Here is an 18,341-nt window from a genome sequence, read left to right on the forward strand (position 1 = left end):
ACTACTATGCACTCACTACTCTGCACTCACTACTCTGCACTCTGCACTCACTACTCTGCACTCTGCACTCACTACTCTGCACACTCACTACTATGCACTCACTACTCTGCACTCACTACTCTGCACTCACTACTCTGCACTCTGCACTCACTAGTCTGCACACTCACTACTATGCACTCACTACTCTGCACTCACTACTCTGCACTCTGCACTCACTAGTCTGCACACTCACTACTCTGCACTCACTACTCTGCACTCACTACTCTGCACTCACTACTCTGCACTCTGCACTCACTACTCTGCACTCTGCACTCACTACTCTGCACTCTGCACTCACTAGTCTGCACTCTGCACTCACTACTCTACACTCACTACTCTGCACTCACTACTCACTACTCTGCACTCACTACTCTGCACTCTGCACTCACTACTCTGCACTCTGCACTCACTACTCTGCACACTCACTACTATGCACTCACTACTCTGCACTCACTACTCTGCACTCTGCACTCACTAGTCTGCACACTCACTACTCTGCACTCACTACTCTGCACTCACTACTCTGCACTCACTACTCTGCACTCACTACTCACTACTCTGCACTCACTACTCACTACTCTGTACTCACTACTCTGCACTCACTACTCTGCACTCTGCAATCACTACTCTGCACTCACTACTCTGCACTTTGCACTCACTACTCTGCACTCACTACTCTGCACACTCACTACTATGCACTCACTACTCTGCACTCACTACTCTGCACTCTGCACTCACTACTCTGCACTCTGCACTCACTACTCTGCACACTCACTACTATGCACTCACTACTCTGCACTCACTACTCTGCACTCACTACTCTGCACTCTGCACTCACTAGTCTGCACACTCACTACTATGCACTCACTACTCTGCACTCACTACTCTGCACTCTGCACTCACTAGTCTGCACACTCACTACTCTGCACTCACTACTCTGCACTCACTACTCTGCACTCACTACTCTGCACTCACTACTCTGCACTCTGCACTCACTACTCTGCACTCTGCACTCACTACTCTGCACTCTACACTCACTAGTCTGCACACTCACTACTATACACTCACTACTCTGCACTCACTACTCTGCACTCTGCACTCACTAGTCTGCACACTCACTAGTCTGCACTCACTACTCTGCACTCACTACTCACTACTCTGCACTCACTACTCTGCACTCACTACTCACTACTCTGCACTCACTACTCTGCACTCACCACTCTGCACTCACCACTCTGCACTCACTACTCTGCACTCACTATGCTGCACTCACTACTCTGCACTCACTACTCTGCACTCACTACTCTGCACTCACTACTCTGCACTCACTACTCACTACTCTGCACTCACTACTCTGCACTCACTACTCACTACTCTGCACTCACTACTCTGCACTCACTACGCTGCACTCACTACTCTGCACTCACTACTCTGCACTCACTACTCTGCACTTACTACTCTGCACTCTGCACTCACTACTCTGCACTCTACACTCACTAGTCTGCACACTCACTACTCTGCACTCACTACTCGGCACTCACTACTCTGCACTCACTACTCACTACTCTGCACTCACTACTCTGCACTCACTACTCACTACTCTGCACTCACTACTCTGCACTCACTACTCACTACTCTGCACTCACTACTCTGCACTCTGCACTCTGCACTCACTACTCTGCACTCTACACTCACTACTCTGCACACTCACTACTCTGCACTCACTACTCTGCACTCTGCACTCACTACTCTGCACTCTGCACTCACCACTCTGCACACTCACTACTATGCACTCACTACTCTGCACTCACTACTCTGCACTCTGCACTCACTAGTCTGCACACTCACTACTCTGCACTCACTACTCTGCACTCACTACTCTGCACTCACTACTCTGCACTCACTACTCACTACTCTGCACTCACTACTCACTACTCTGCACTCACTACTCTGCACTCACCACTCTGCACTCACCACTCTGCACTCACTACTCTGCACTCACTACGCTGCACTCACTACTCTGCACTCACTACTCTGCACTCACTACTCTGCACTTACTACTCTGCACTCTGCACTCACTACTCTGCACTCTACACTCACTAGTCTGCACACTCACTACTCTGCACTCACTACTCGGCACTCACTACTCTGCACTCACTACTCACTACTCTGCACTCACTACTCTGCACTCACTACTCACTACTCTGCACTCACTACTCTGCACTCACTACTCACTACTCTGCACTCACTACTCTGCACTCTGCACTCTGCACTCACTACTCTACACTCACTACTCTGCACACTCACTACTATGCACTCACTACTCTGCACTCACTATTCTGCACTCACTACTCTGCACTCACTACTCACTACTCTGCACTCACTACTCTGCACTCACTACTCTGCACTCACTACTCACTGCTCTGCACTCACTACTCTGCACTCACTACTCACTACTCTGCACTCACTACTCACTACTCTGCACTCACTACTCTGCACTCACTACTCTGCACTCACTACTCTGCACTCACTACTCTGCACTCACTACTCACTACTCTGCACTCACTACTCTGCACTCACTACTCTGCACTCACTACTCTGCACTCACTACTATGCACTCACTACTCTGCACTCACTACTCTACACTCACTACTCACTACTCTGCACTCACTACTCTGCACTCACTACTCACACTCTGCACTCACTACTCTTCACTCACTACTCACTACTCTGCACTCACTACTCACTACTCTGCACTCACTACTCTGCACTCACTACTCTGCACTCACTACTCTGCACTCACTACTCACTACTCTGCACTCACTACTCTGCACTCACTACTCACTACTCCGCACTCACTACTCTGCACTCACTACTCACTCACTACTCTGCACTCACTACTCACTACTCTGCACTCACTACTCTGCACTCTGCACTCTGCACTCACTACTCTGCACTCTACACTCACTACTCTGCACACTCACTACTCTGCACTCACTACTCTGCACTCACTACTCTGCACTCACTACTCTGCACTCACTACTCTGCACTCTGCACTCACACTCTGCACTCAACTCTGCACTCTGCATTCACACTCTGCACACTCACTACTTCACACTCTGCACTCTGCGCACTCTGCACTCACACTCTGCTCACTCACTCTGCACTCACTACTTCACACTCTGCACTCTGCGCACTCTGAACTGTGCGCACTCTGCACTCACACTATAATAATCTTTATGCAGAATTCCTCTAATGTATAAGCAGCTTGGGTTTTTCCTATAAGCGCCAAAGAGTCAATGATAGGAAAAGAGGGCAGAGAGTGCTAACCCCATCTCCCCACCCACAGACAACCAAAAATTATCTTCTGCGTTGCTTTGTTCTAATAAATCATGAATAAGGAATTTAAAGTATATGTATGGGCGAGTGGAAGGTGATCTATCGTATTTAATATATTTTAACACAATTGGTATTCATGGTTACCTTTACAAACGTGAGATGAAGATGATGCTCAGTTTTTAGTTATATAAGGATATTTTGTCGGGTACATTCAAGTTCAACCCACTGGCTGTAAGCAACAAGCTGAGGATCAACGGGCGCGAAACAGCGTGGTGGGCGCGCACGAGACGCAGCATGGGCGTGCACATCAGCTGAAGATCGCCAGAGAAGACACCGAGTCTGCCTGCTGCCATGACTGACCCGCTGCAAGGGAAAGAGCCCGGTGAGTGGGGGTCGAGGGGGGGCGGCAGAGAGGGAGTGGGCAGAGAGGGAGGGTGTGTGTGTGTGTGTGTGTGTGTGTGCGTGCATGTGTCTGTCTCTGAGTGTGTGTCTGTGTATGCCGGCTCGTGACTGCCTGCCTGCCTGTGTGTGTGCGCGTCCACAGACCCTGGTCCGCTCGTGCACCAGTCTATCTCCCTTGAGGAGCAACTCAAAGACAATAGGTCTCGATGCCGAGACCTAAAAAAGGGGGCCATGTCATTAAAGCACGGAAAAACTTACGGTAATTCAGATCAATAGTGCCTCGAATTTCTAGATGCAGAGAAAATGAAAAAATGAAACAAACAGTTGTGATCGTTTGCAACATGAGATAAAAATAGGGTATGCCCGGGGTCATCGGCATTCGTAACTCACCATGTCAGTATATAGATTCAGCAGCTGTTTAACAAACGGGTTCCTCGAGACGTGCGAACACGTCTTCGTGCGGTTCAAAGTGAAAGCTGATTACGGAAAAAAATAGCTTCCCCGTCACGTGATGCGGATGTCTAAATGGAAACGAAAAAAAGACTGCCGAGTTTAACTGCGGTTACAATAGACCAGCGAATGGTTATGAAATAAAATGTAATGAAATAAAATAAGATGTAAGAAATAAATAAACGAGGTGTATGGGATAAAACGGAAAAAGTAAATTGAGTGCGATGAATGTAATGTGGCAATTATGAAATGCGGCAATATAATGGTTATACGATACTGATGACAGTGATATGAAACAGATGAAATATGTAATATGACAAGTCTGCTGAAAGGCTATAATCTAAACGACTAGCATTAACAGTGATGTGTTCAAAGACGACACACAGTAAAACACCTCATTTCACCAGGAGCATGGGCCCGAAAGGCCTTAATAGTTTGATCTTGTTATTTCTGCTCATAGGTAACAGGCAAATTCAATACGGTCATTCAGACCCAGCGGCTTGATGGAATTGAGTTTTTGAATCCAAAAGTTCTCTCTTTGTAGTAAAGCACAAGTTACTACTTGTGTAACGATATATCTGTAAGAGACATTAGTTAGTGATAGATTCTTACCTTAGAAATATCCCCAGGCGTCAGACTGGATCCGGAAATTTTTTGGGTAGCAATACCCCTGCACGTCGGTAGGCGTCGTCTGCGGCTCCGCGTCCGTCGTCGGCGTCGTTAGCGCCGGAATGATGTCGTCGGAGTACTTAGACGCCACCCATGCGCGCTGACGTCAGTTCTGATGCACAGCTTTTCTGCGCCAGATACGCAGAGCCATGATAGAACCAACACTGGTGCCATGAAACTAGGGCCCTGAAAGGGAATGACCTTAACCCTAGATATCGGTTCGCAGAACGGGGAGGATGGGTGGGTCGGTAAGGAATCTATCACTAACTAATGTCTCTTACAGATATATCGTTACACAAGTAGTAACTTGTGCATCTGAAAGAGACAGGTTAGTGATAGATTCCTTACCTTAGAATAGATACCCCAGCAATACCAACCCCGGTGGTGGGTCTGCGAACCAATATCACACCAGAAAGTCCTGGAGGACGGAACGGCCAGAGAAGCCATCCCTCCGGACTTGACTGTCCAGGCAGTAGTGTCTTGCGAACGTGTGCAGCGAGGCCCACGTCGCTGCCTGGCAAATGTCCTGTAAGGGGAATCCTCGGCCCAGGGCAGTTGTTGTTGCCGTGGCACGAGTGGAATGAGCCCGCAATCCAGCAGGGGGCTCCTTTTTCGCCATGGAGTAACATGCCTGAATACACAAGATGATCCACCGCGAAATGGTCCTCTTGTGTACTGCCTTTGCCTTCTTCGCTCCCACGTAACCAACAAAGAGTTGGTCATCCACCCGGAATTGGCGTGTGCGATCTAGGTAATAGTAGAGCACACGTTTTGGATCCAGACGGTGGAGCCTCCCTTCCTCTTTCGAGGGATGCGGAGGCGGAAAGAAGGTGGGCAAAGTAATGGACTGCCCGATGTGGAAGGCCGTGACAATCTTGGGCAGAAAGGAAGGTCGTGTACGCAACACCACCTTGTCTGGATGAACAGATAGGAAAGGTGGAGTAGAAGAAAGAGCCTGGAGCTCACTCACCCTCCTGGCAGAGGTGATGGCGACCAGGAAAGCAGTCTTCAATGTGAGAAGATGGAGAGGACAGTTATGGAGCGGCTCAAAGGGAGCACACATCAGATAAGTGAGAACAAGATTCAAGTCCCACTGGGGCATCACAAACGGAACAGGAGGGAACATGTGTGTGATGCCCTTCAGAAATCTATTTACAATGGGGGACTTGAATAAGGAAGGCTGATCAGGTAGCCTTAAGAAGGCGGAAAGAGCTGAAAGGTACCCTTTAAGAGTGCCCAGAGCAGAGCCCTGCTGGGCAAGGGAAAGAAGGAAGAGCAGCACTTCAGAAAGGGGTGCAGAAAGAGAGATCCACTGCCTTTGCTGTGCACCATGCCACAAATCTGTTCCACCTGCAGCCGTATACTGACTTTGTGGAGGGACGCCTGGCTGCCAGAATGATAACACAGACTTCAGGAGGCAAGTCAAATGGCCTCAACTGTCGCCGCTCAATCTCCAAGCTTGTAGGTGGAGACTGGACAGGTTCGGGTGCAGGACCGTCCCCTGCTGCTGCGACAGAAGGTCCTCCCGAAGAGGCAGACGAATCAGGGGATCGACTGACATGCTGAGTAGCTCGGGATACCAGTATCTTCGTGCCCAGTCCGGAGCCACAAGGATAACCTGGGCCCGGTCGCGCCTGATCTTCTTCAGCACTCTGGGCAGAAGTGGTATAGGCGGAAATGCGTACAATAGACCGCAACTCCACTCGCGACGAAAAGCGTCTCCGAGCGAGTGCCGCCTTGGAAATTCCAACGCGCAGAACTGATGGCATTGCGCGTTCTTTTCTGTGGCGAATAGATCTAACCAAGGCTCTCCCCATTGCAGAAAGAGACCTTGCGCCACGTCCGAGTTCAGATGCCATTCGTGATCCATCATGCACCGACGGCTGAGTTCGTCCGCCCTGGCATTCAGAGAGCCTGCCAGGTGTTGAACCACCAGGGTCACGCCCTGATGTTCCAGCCATTGCCAGAGGCGCAGAGCCTCCTGGCATAGGATCCAAGACCCCACCCCGCCTTGTTTGTTGTAGTACCACATGGCGGTGGTGTTGTCGGTGAACACTTGCACTACACTCCCCCGGACAGAGGGGAGGAATGCCTTCAGTGCTAGACGAATCGCCCGCAGCTCCAACATGTTGATATGGAGCCGGGACTCCGCCGGAGACCAGAGGCCTCTGATCTCCGCCTCTCCCATATGGCCTCCCCAGCCCTGGAGGGACGCGTCCGTCACAACCACGTGCTCCGGGTGGGGTAGGGAGAGGGATCTGCCACTGACCCAGTCGCGGTCCGTGAGCCACCACTGCAGTTGTGTCGCAGTGCCCTCCGAGATCAAGACATGATCGGACAGGTTGCCCTGATGCTGGGCCCACTGAAACTTCAGGTCCCACTGCAGAGCCCGCATCCGCCACCTGGCGTGATGCACCAGAAGGATGCAGGAGGCCATCAGCCCCAGAAGCCGCTGCCTCAACCTGACCGAGACTCGGGATAACAGCTGGAAGATGGGAATCAGAGCCTGTATATCCTGAACCCGCTGTTCGGGTGGGTAAACCCGAAACTGCGCCGAGTCGAGAACCGCTCCGATGAAGAGGAGCTTCTGAGAGGGACACAGGTGTGACTTCTGCACATTGATGGAGAACCCCAGCAAGTGCAGGAGGTCGGCCGTAGTCTGGAGGTGGTTGACGACTGTCTGGGGCGAGCCCGCCTTCAACAACCAGTCGTCTAGGTAGGGAAAGACTGACACCCCTAACCTGCGCAGATGAGCTGCGACCACCGCCATCACTTTCGTGAACACCCGTGGGGCACTGGTAAGGCCGAAGGGGAGCATGGTAAACTGAAAGTGCTCTTGGCCTACCGTGAACCGCAGGTAACGCCGGTGGGCCGGCAGGACGGGGATGTGGAAATAAGCGTCCTGCAAGTCCAACGCTACCAGCCAGTCTTCCGGGTCCAGGGCAGCTAGGACCTGAGCCAAAGTCATCATCTTGAACTTCTCCTTCCGGAGGAAGCCGTTGACGTTCCGTAGGTCCAAGATAGGGCGTAGGCCCCTTTTGCCCTTCATGGGTACCAGAAAGTAGTGGGAGTAACATCCACACCCTACTTCTGGCCCAGGAACGCGCTCGATGGCCCCCTTGGCCAAGAGGGCCGTGACTTCCTCTTGCAGAAGTTGCAAGTGATCCCCAGACACGCGGTGGCATTGCGGTGGCATGGATGGAGGGGTCGCCTCGAAGGGGAGGGAGTAGCCCCTTCGGACTATCTGCAGCACCCACCTGTCCGATGTGATAGTGCGCCAGTGGGAGAGGTGATGGCGAACCCTGCCTCCCACAGGCGTCACATGGGCCTGAAAACTCGGACTAGGAAGGTTTTGAGGCGGGTGCTGTGGAGGGAGGTGTGGACTGGCCTCGCCGTTGTCCCCGACCGCCGCCACGGCGGTTCCCACGGCCGCCACCACGCTGTTGGACATTCTGCGGCACGTGGCTGGCAGCACGTGTGGGGACGCCCCTTCCGTGGCCACGAAAGGAGCGAAAGGCACCCGATTGCTGGCGTGGGGCCGAGAGACCCAAGGACTTGGCCGTAGCCCTGGAGTCCTTGATACGTTCCAGCGCATGGTCTGCCTTGTCACCGAAGAGGCGACGGCCATCAAACGGCATGTCCAGAAGAGTAGCCTGGACATCGGCCGAGAAGTTGGCAGACCTCCACTAGGTGTGGCGTCGAACTGCCACCGTCGTTGCCATCGCCCTGCCCAGTGAGTCCGTTGTATCCAGCCCACACCGAATGGAATAACGCGCCGCATCTCATCCCTCCGTAAGGGTTTGGGCGAGTTTAGCCCGGACCTCCTCCGGGCATTGTGGCAGCACGTCCGCAACCGTGTCCCACAAAGTGTGGGTGTAGCGGCCCAAAGGACAGGCGGTATTAACAGACCGCAGCCCTAGGCTAACAGACGAGAACACCTTCTTCCCGAACTGTTCATATCTCTTGGATTCCCTGTCGTGCGGGGCCGACGGGAATGCGGTCTGGGAGTTGGAGGCCTGGATGACCAGGCTCACGGGGGTGGGATGGGTGGACAAAAAGCATGGGTCGCCCTGGGCGGGGCGGTAGCGTCTGGCCACGTTCCTATCCACAGGCAGACCTGTGGCGGGCTTGGACCAAGTGCCCACAAGAACGTCACACAAGGCCTCATTGAACGGCAGCAGAGGCTCGGCCGAGCTTGACTGCGGTTTGAGGACCTCAGTGAGGAGGTTAGTCCTCACGGCCGCGACGGGGAGCTCAAGGTTTAAGGCCTTGGCTGCCTTCGTCAACACTACGCTATATCTAGATCTGTCCTCCGAAGCCACAGTCGGAGGAGAGACAAATCCAGTGTCTGGCGATGTGTCAATACCACTGGCCTCCCCAAGCTCATATGTCCAGTCCTGTTGAGACTGGCACTCCTGTGCCAGAGGGTCCTCGGACCCCTCCCAGTCCTCCTCGTCACCTGTGTCCTGTAAACCAGGGTTAGTAGGCAGGGCCTCCTCATGGAGATAAAAATCTCCAAAGGCCGATGGAATCGGCGCCCAGCGGCGCCGTTCCGACGCCTGAGTCGGACTGCAGGAAACATTGGGGACGGCACCCACAATGGGCGCCGGGGACGACACCTGTGGGGACGGCGCCGGTGAGGTCATAAGGTCGACCGGCGACTACCCGGATCCGGAGCCGGATCCGGTGAGGTCCTGCGGCGCCGAGACCGAAGTCGCCAGCGGCGCCGGGGCCGAAGCACCCGACGGCGTCGGGCCGAAGCTCCCGTTAGGACCTCCAGACGGAACCGTTGGGCCCGAAGGCGTCACGGAAACCGACTGAGGAGGGAGGGTCCTCATGGCCATGAGGTACCGCTCGATCTCCTTCGGTGTCGTGCCGTGCCCAGGGACCCGAAGGTGTGGGGCAGGTGGCGACGCTTGCGACTCCCGCGGAGCCGCGTGGGCGTTGTCGCCCGAGCCCCCGGCCGCATCGTGCGAGCGTCGGGGTGGGTTGGAGGAACGATGACGTCGTTCCGACCTCTCATGCCTCTTACCTGAGGACTTGGAACCTGACGACCGGTGTCCACTCCCGGAGCTTCGATGACTCCAACCTCGCGACCTGTCCCTCGACCTCCCATGGGACCGGGACCTGGAGCGGACCGACTGCCTCAGCTCGAGTCGCTTGCGGGACCGCTCCCGCCTAGCCTTCGACGTCAGGGCCCGGCAGTCGGAGCAGGTTCAATCGTCATGGTCAAGGCCTAAGCACTTCAGGCACCGGCAATGGGGGTCCGTGACCGACATCAGTCGATCGCACTTCGAGCAGGGCTTGAACCCGGGCATCCCTACCGGCACCGATAGAGTCGAAGACTCGAAGAAAAAGAGTGATCAAAAAGATCAAAAAGTTCAGTCAAAAATTGACTGGGGGTAGAGCTTCTCCGGATCTGCGCTAGCTGGCGCGGAAAAAAAGAAGAACTGACGTCAACGCGCAGGGGCGGCGTCTGAGTACTCTGACGACGTCATTCCGGCGCTAACGACGCCGACGACGGACGCGGAGCCGCAGACGACGCCTACCGACGCGCAGGGGTATTGCTACACAAAAAATTTCCGGATCCAGTCTGACGCCTGGGGATATTTCTAAGGTAAGGAATCTATCACTAACGTGTCTCTTTCAGATTGTTTATTATTGTCCCTTCCCTCCTTTTTTTCAATGTGTTCCAACACAATGAACTTCAATTGTGAGATTTTGTGGTGTTCTTCGATGAAATGATGCGCAACAGAAGATTTCATGTTGCGTGTACGAATGTTTGATTTATGTTCAGTTATACGTGTCTTTATTTTCCTTTCGGTCTTGCCAACATACACCTTTCCGCATGGGCATTTCAATAAGTAAATTACTTTGGTTGTGTCGCAAGTGGCTGTAACTTTTAGTTTGATGTTAAAACCCTACATTGGGTGTGTTATAACATTTCCACTCATGATGTTGTTACAATTTCCACAATTGAGGCATGGTCTTGTGCCTTTATATGAAAGTGTTTCCGTGGTTTTTTGTTTGAGTATTTCTCCCATGTTTCTGCCCCTTGTGTGGGCAAATAATGGTGGTAATGAAAACATTCCATTGAAATCTGGTTCTAGATTTAAAATTGACCAGTGTCTCCTGATGATTTTTTTGAAACGTGTACTTGAGGTAGAAAATTTGGATACTGCTACAATTCTTTGGTTGTCTGCTTTTTGATGTTCTGCTAGTAAATCAGATCTATTTTTGTTCATGATACATTCCTTTGCCTCCTTAATGATTTGTTCAGGGTAACCTCTGTCCAGAAATCTACCACCCATTTCATCCAGTCTTTGTTCAGCCTTGAGGTGATATGATGTTATCCTTTTCACCCTTGTCATTTGTGAAAATGGCAGATGTTTCTGCCCCTTGTGTGGGCAAATAATGGTGGTAATGAAAACATTCCATTGAAATCTGGTTCTAGATTTAAAATTGACCAGTGTCTCCTGATGATTTTTTTGAAACGTGTACTTGAGGTAGAAAATTTGGATACTGCTACAATTCTTTGGTTGTCTGCTTTTTGATGTTCTGCTAGTAAATCAGATCTATTTTTGTTCATGATACATTCCTTTGCCTCCTTAATGATTTGTTCAGGGTAACCTCTGTCCAGAAATCTACCACCCATTTCATCCAGTCTTTGTTCAGCCTTGAGGTGATATGATGTTATCCTTTTCACCCTTGTCATTTGTGAAAATGGCAGATGTTTCTAGAGGGAAATCTGGTGGAAACTGGAATAATGTAACATATTGTTACGGTCTGTAGGTTTACGATAAACATCCGTTTCAAAACCTTTCCCCGTCAGTGTTACTTCTCGTCCAGAAATTTTACTTTTTCTTTTGAAATTTCCCAAGTTAGTTGGATGCGTTCATCCAAAGAGTTGAGAGAAGTTAGGGCTGCTTCCAATTTTTCGGCTGTATTCTTCCAAATGATAAAGATGTCGTCAATGTATCGAACTATTAATTTGATGTTGTCATGCCACTCCTTCTTTGAAAGAATATGTTGTTCCTCATATTCCTTCATAAAAATGTTAGCTTACACCGGTGCGGCGCAATTGCCCATGGATGTACCCACAAGCTGCTGGTACCATTCCTCGTTGTACTTGAAGTAACTTTGTTAAAGAGTGAACAACATAGGTTCCATAAGAAACGTTTGCATTGATGAATCAAAACTTGTATTGACTAGTGCTTCTTCCACTGCTTCAATTCCAGAAGAATGTGGAATCGATGTGTATAGTGACCCGATGTCCGCTGTGCATAAAATTTAATTTTCATTTTGTTGCAAGGTCACTGATTGAAGTTTTAACAGAAATTCAGTTGTATCTCTTATGTATGTTTGCATGTTTTTCACCGTGGGTTGCAAATATTTGTCTAGAAATTGGCCTATCGGTTCATGCAAACTGCCACGTGTCGAAACAATCGGTCTCATAGGAGGGTCTTCTAAGTTCTTATGGATCTTGGGAATCATATATAAAACCGGACTCTTAGGATTTTGTTTGGTAAGGAACTTCCTAGTTTTTTCATTAATGGTTCCTGTGTCATATGCTTTGTCAATGATACCTTTCAGTACCTTCGTGTACCTCATTGTTGGATTGTCATCCAATTTCATATATGTGTTAGTGTCAGATAGATGTTCCATGATTTTCGTTTCATACATTGATGCATTCATAACCACTAGTGCTCCTCCTTTGTCAGCTTTGACGCTGATGATTTCGTGGTTGTTTGCCAATTTCTTCAACGTATCCATGTCTTTTTGTGTGATGTTTCTTTTGTTTTTTCGGTTGAAGTTAAGTTTGCTCAGATCTTGTTTTACCAATTTCTCAAATAAATCTAGAGTCTTGTGACTCGTAGGAGCTTGAAACATGCTGTTGGATCTTAATCCCAACAGTTGGTCTTGTTCTGTATTTTCATTATGAGGTAAAATGTTTTCAAAAAAAATGCCTCAATCTCAGTTTCCTCATAAGTTTGAAAAAACTAACCTCCAATTCTAGTGGATCAGTGTTATTGGTGGGAACAAACGAAGTTCCTTTTTGCAATAGAATCATTTCTTGAGGTGACAAGTCGTATTTGATATGTTGATCACTAGTTGTCCTTCACCACTGTTTTTTTTTTCTCTTTGTCTTTCTTCAAGGTGGCGACGCTCCTCGAGTTGGGTTGCTCCTTTTCTTTTTCTTTTTCCCCTCCTGGGTCTCCTGTTAATGATTGGCCTTCCTCTAAAAAAGCATTACTGGTTGCTGTTGTTGTTGGCGATTCATCAGTTTGTGGTGTTACTCGTGTTGTTGACATTGTCTGAGGTCTACCACTTTGAGTTCTGCTTGATGTGTCACTGCCTGATGGCGAAGTGTCAGTGTTCTGATTGTATGGACGGTTTCTCCTCCTCTGGGCGTAAACTTCCGCCCAGGTGTAAACTTCACCCAAGTTATAATCAAGGGTATCCCTCTTGAATTTCCTGATTTTTCTGTCATTAATATCACAAGAATGTCTGGCAATCTGATCATTGATGTTATCCAAAATTTTAGACCAACCTTCCTTCGACATCATGTTTGTTAGTTCAGTTGACACTTCAGCTATTTCTTTAGTTAAATCCTCCAGAATGGTCAAGAAGGATTAAATCTAGGGAGCATTTGTTTAAAATTGCGTACCACTTATCTTGGAATCTTTTGGAGTTTTTGCAAAGCGATGGTTTTAGGGCTATGCGTAAATCCCGGGCAATGCACTGCGCACGGTGATTTCTTATCAGGGTACTGGCATGTAGTTTTTGGTTGATTTCTCTTTTTGATAGGTAAATCAATTGCCTAATATTTTGTTCCTTGGTCCTGTGGGTGGATGACTGTGTGATTTCTTCCTGAATTAAGGCGTATATTTTGGATGCCTCATCATCTTTAAAAGCAAAAGTATCAGCTCTTGCTTCTGTGCTTTTAGCTATGTCTTCATATGACATATGACATTTTTCCGACATGTGGCATATACCACAGCTCAAGTGTCATGTGCCACAGCATGACATAGATTTTTGACATGCTCTTTCTTGATTAACTGCAGATAATAGTGATTTCCAAAGGACTATCTTTCACTCGGCTAAAATAAAGAAAGAAAAAGAAAGTAAAACAATATAAAAATGAATTTTCCCAGGAGGGGGTTTGAACCCTTATCAAAATGCAACTAACCCATTGAGATTAACCCCTGTACCATCTGTTCTATTCTTCAATTGTTAGGGGTGATTTACAGTAGGACATCTTTCATTTGGGTAAAATAGAAGAAAAATAGAATTTCCCTAGCTGGGGTTTGAACCCTTATTAAAAAGCATTCAAAGAAACTGTTATTTACCACTAGACCATCTGTCCTGTGATCAAAGGGTGTGTCCAAAGTCTTTGTGTCATTCAAAAAAGGTGATGTCCTTTTTCTATTTCTATGTTGTTTTGCTGTTACATGCCACAAATCTACACTTGATTTTCGTGATTTATAAACAAATAGCCCTTCTTTTCTTTCACTCTGGGACTTGCTCCATGCATTTCTTTTTCTTACACAACCATTCCCAAGGTCTAATTCCACAAATTAGAGGATTTCTTTCATAGCAAACCTTGCCCCCCAAATCCACATGCCACAAATGTCTGACATGCACTGGCTTGACTAAAAAGGCCACAAATCTCACAGGCACTGCTAGGGGTGATTTACAATAGGGCATCTTTCATTTGGGTAAAATAGAAAAAAAATAGAAGCAATGAATTTCCCTAGCTGGGGTTTGAACCCTTGTCAAAAAGCACTCAGAGCCCCTGTGCGTTACCACTAGACCAATTGTTCAATGAATAGTTTCTGTGTCCAAAGCCTTTGTGTTATTCAAAAAAGTTGATGTCCTTTCATGCATTTCATTTTCTTACACAACCCTTCCCAAAGTCTCATTCCACAAATTAAGCAATGTCTTTCATAGCAAACCTCGCCCCCTTCCACATGCCACAGCATGTCACAAATGTCTGACATGCACTGGATTGACTAAAAAGGCCACAAATCTCACAGAAACTGCTAGGGGTGATTTGCAATAGGGCATCTTTCATTTGGGTAAAATAGAATTGACACAAAAATTTGAAAAATCGAATTTCCCTAGCTGGGGTTTGAACCCTTGTCAAAAAGCATTCAAAGGCCCTGTGCGATACCACTGGACCATCTGTTCAATTAATAATTTCTGTGTCCAAAGCCTTTATGTTATTCAAAAAAGGTGCTGTCCTTTTTAGGTCTCGGCCTGACGTCAGCAGCTCATGAGCTGCCCTTGTCATACAAGACTTCTTGGAATCGATACGATTCCAAAAGCCTCGTCCTAGTTCTGCCTTCAGCTTTTATTCGTGCTCGATGTTTGGCGTCACAAAATATGCCTAAAGCAGTGCAATGATTGCACTGAAGGCATGCCAGTCATTCCTTGAGGCCACCCTGTCTCCTTTTAGGCACGCCCACAGGGATTGGATCATTTACGGGCGGACTTACAGTCTTTCCTTTAAAGGACTCAAAGCACCGTCCACACGCTTGTAATAGCCGCTGACAGCCTCTCCTGCTTCAGCCCCCCACCGTCGCAAAATGTGGAATTCTGCTGCATCATCAACGCACCTTAATTCTCTCTGGTGTTTAGCTTTAATCTATTCATGCATTCATTTGAGCATTATGATGTGCTGACGAGTATATTTCCTGTGAGGTGGGGTTGGACTACAGAGGTATGTTTGAATGGTCAGAACCTTCAGAGCCAGACAACTAGGTCAGCAGAGCTGCTATAGAGCCAGAGAACTAGGTCAGCAGAGCAGCTCTACTGCCAGAGAACCAGGTCAGCAGTGCTGATTTAGAGCTATATAACCAGGTCAGCAGAGCTGCTTTACTGCCAGAGAACCAGATCAGTAATGCTGCTTTAGAGCAATAGAACAGGTCAGCAGAGCTGCTTTAGAGCCAGAGAACCAGGTCAGCAGAGCCGTTGTAGAGCCAGAGAACCAGGTCAGCAGAGCTGCTCTAGAGCCTAAGAACCAGGTCAGCAGAGCTGCTCTAGAGCCAGAGAACCAGGTCAGCAGAGCTGCTCTAGAGCCAGAGACTAGGTCAGCAGAGCCGTTGTAGAGCCAGAGAACCAGGTCAGCAGAGCTGCTCTAGAGCCTAAGGAGCAAGCCAGCAGAGCTGCTCTAGAGGCAGAGAACCAGGTCAGCAGAGCTGCTGAAAGCCAGAGAAACCAGGTCAGCAGAGCTGCTTTAGAGCCAGAGAACCAGGTCAGCAGAGCTGCTTTAGAGCCAGAGAACCAGGTCAGCAGAGCTGCTCTAGCTGACACTGACTAACTGGCACTGACTGACTGACACTGACTGACACTGACTGGCACAGACGGACGCTGACTGACACTGACTGACTGACTGACACTGACTGACTGACACTGACTGACTGACACTGACTGACTGACACTTGCTGACTGACACTGACTGACTGACTCTGACTGACTGACTGACTCTGACTGACTGACACTGACTGACTGACACCGACTGACCCTGACTGACAATGACTGACATTGACTGACACTGACTGACTGACACTGACAGACTCACACTGACTGACTGACACTAACATGACTGACATGACTGACACTGACTGAATGACACTGACTGACTGACACTGACTGACAATGACTGACAGACTCTGACTGACTGACACTGACTGACTGACACTGTCTAACACTGACTGACTGATACACACTGACAGACACTGACTGACTGACACTGAATGACTGACACTGACTAACACTGACTGACTGACACTGACTGACACTGACACTGTCTGACACTGACTGACTAACTCGGACTGACAGACTGACTAACACTGATTGACACTGACTGACTGACACTGACTAACATGGACTAACACTGACTAACATGGACTAACACTGACTGACACTGACTGACACTGACTGACAATGACTGACTGACACTGACTGACTGACACTGACTGACTCTGACTGACTGACACTGACACTGACTGACTGACACTGTCTGACACTGACTGACACTGACTGACTTATACACACTGACTGACACTGACTGACTGACACTGAATGACTGACACTGACTAACACTGACTGACTGACACTGACTGACACTGACACTGTCTGACACTGACTGACTAACTCAGACTGACAGACTGACTAACACTGATTGACACTGACTGACTGACACTGACTAACATGGACTAACACTGACTGACACTGACTGACAATGACTGACTGACACTGACTAACTGACTTACACTGACTGACTGACACTGACTGACTGACACTGACTGACTGACACTGACTGACTGCCAATGACTGACTGACACACACTGACTGGCACTCACTGACACTGACTGACTGACATTGACTGACTGACACTGACTGACTGAAACTGACTGACTGACTGACACTGACTGACTGACTGACTGACACTGACTGACACTGACTGGCACTGACTGACTGACACTGACTGACACTGACTGACACTGACTGACTGACACTGACTTACGGACACTGACTCAAACTGACAATGACTGACCGGCACTGACTGACACTGACCTACACTGACTGACAATGACTGACACTGACTGACAATAATGGACACTGACTGACTGACAGACTGACTGACAGACTGACACTGACTGACTGGCACTGACTGACTGAATGACACTTGCTGACACTGACTGACTGCCTGACAATTACGGACTGACACTGACTGACTGACACTGACTGAAACTTACTGAAACAGACTGACTGACACTGACTGTCATGACTGACACTGACTGACACTGACTGATGACGGACACTGACTGACACTGACTAACATTAGATGAAGTCCCCAATCTTAGCGCAGTTCCAAGTCAGGTGGGCAAAATCGGCTTGCGGGCCACCACACATAGGACAAAAGTGTGTGTCGATTGGGATCAATGGAGTGAACCTTTGCTGGGGTCATATAGACCCTCCACAAATATTTCAAGTGTATAAGATTATGTCTGCTGTTTAAGGAGACCTCTTTCGTTTGAGCACAACAAAAGGACCAGTGAGAGTCTTGAATTGGGTGCCCAAGGTCCAGCTCCCATGCCTCACGTATATTGACCTCCCTGCTAGGGACTAATGACATACATGCTTTGTATGGCTTTGAGGTTAGGTGTTCTCCCCCGGAACTTGTGATTAAGAGAGTTAGCGGAGGGAAGGACTCGGGCTCCAATGGGTACTCCAGAATCTTAGCTCATGGGTGCCCTCCATATCCGGCCAAATACAATTTGATCCATGAATATTGCCTCACTGAACTTCCTGCCCTCTGTACTAGAAAAAACATAGCCCCCTGGGAACAGATCCCCAATCCTATTTATTGAATATGTAGTGAGAGTACGCTGTGCCAGTTTTTCTTCCGTAATGGGGATCCAGGGCTTAGTATT

The 18,341-nt window shown here is 48.9% G+C and overlaps 1 protein-coding gene across 2 annotated transcripts in view; it reads right to left on the reverse strand.

The window, feature by feature from the left end:
- LOC147708069 (potassium/sodium hyperpolarization-activated cyclic nucleotide-gated channel 1-like) overlaps positions 1–18,341 on the reverse strand; it is a 1,702,968-nt gene that overhangs the window by 943,064 nt on the left and 741,563 nt on the right. The window contains exon 1 of one of the 2 annotated variants that reach the window (XR_015296489.1): positions 4,171–4,259. The exons of the other annotated variant lie outside the window; for it this stretch is intronic. The gene's annotated coding sequence lies outside the window, so the exon portion shown is untranslated. Of the gene's footprint in view, positions 1–4,170; positions 4,260–18,341 lie in introns of those variants that run through there. 2 annotated transcript variants of the gene reach the window in all.

This window comes from Lissotriton vulgaris, chromosome 6 (genome assembly GCF_964263255.1).
Source record: "Lissotriton vulgaris chromosome 6, aLisVul1.2, whole genome shotgun sequence".
NCBI lineage: Eukaryota > Metazoa > Chordata > Amphibia > Caudata > Salamandridae > Lissotriton > Lissotriton vulgaris.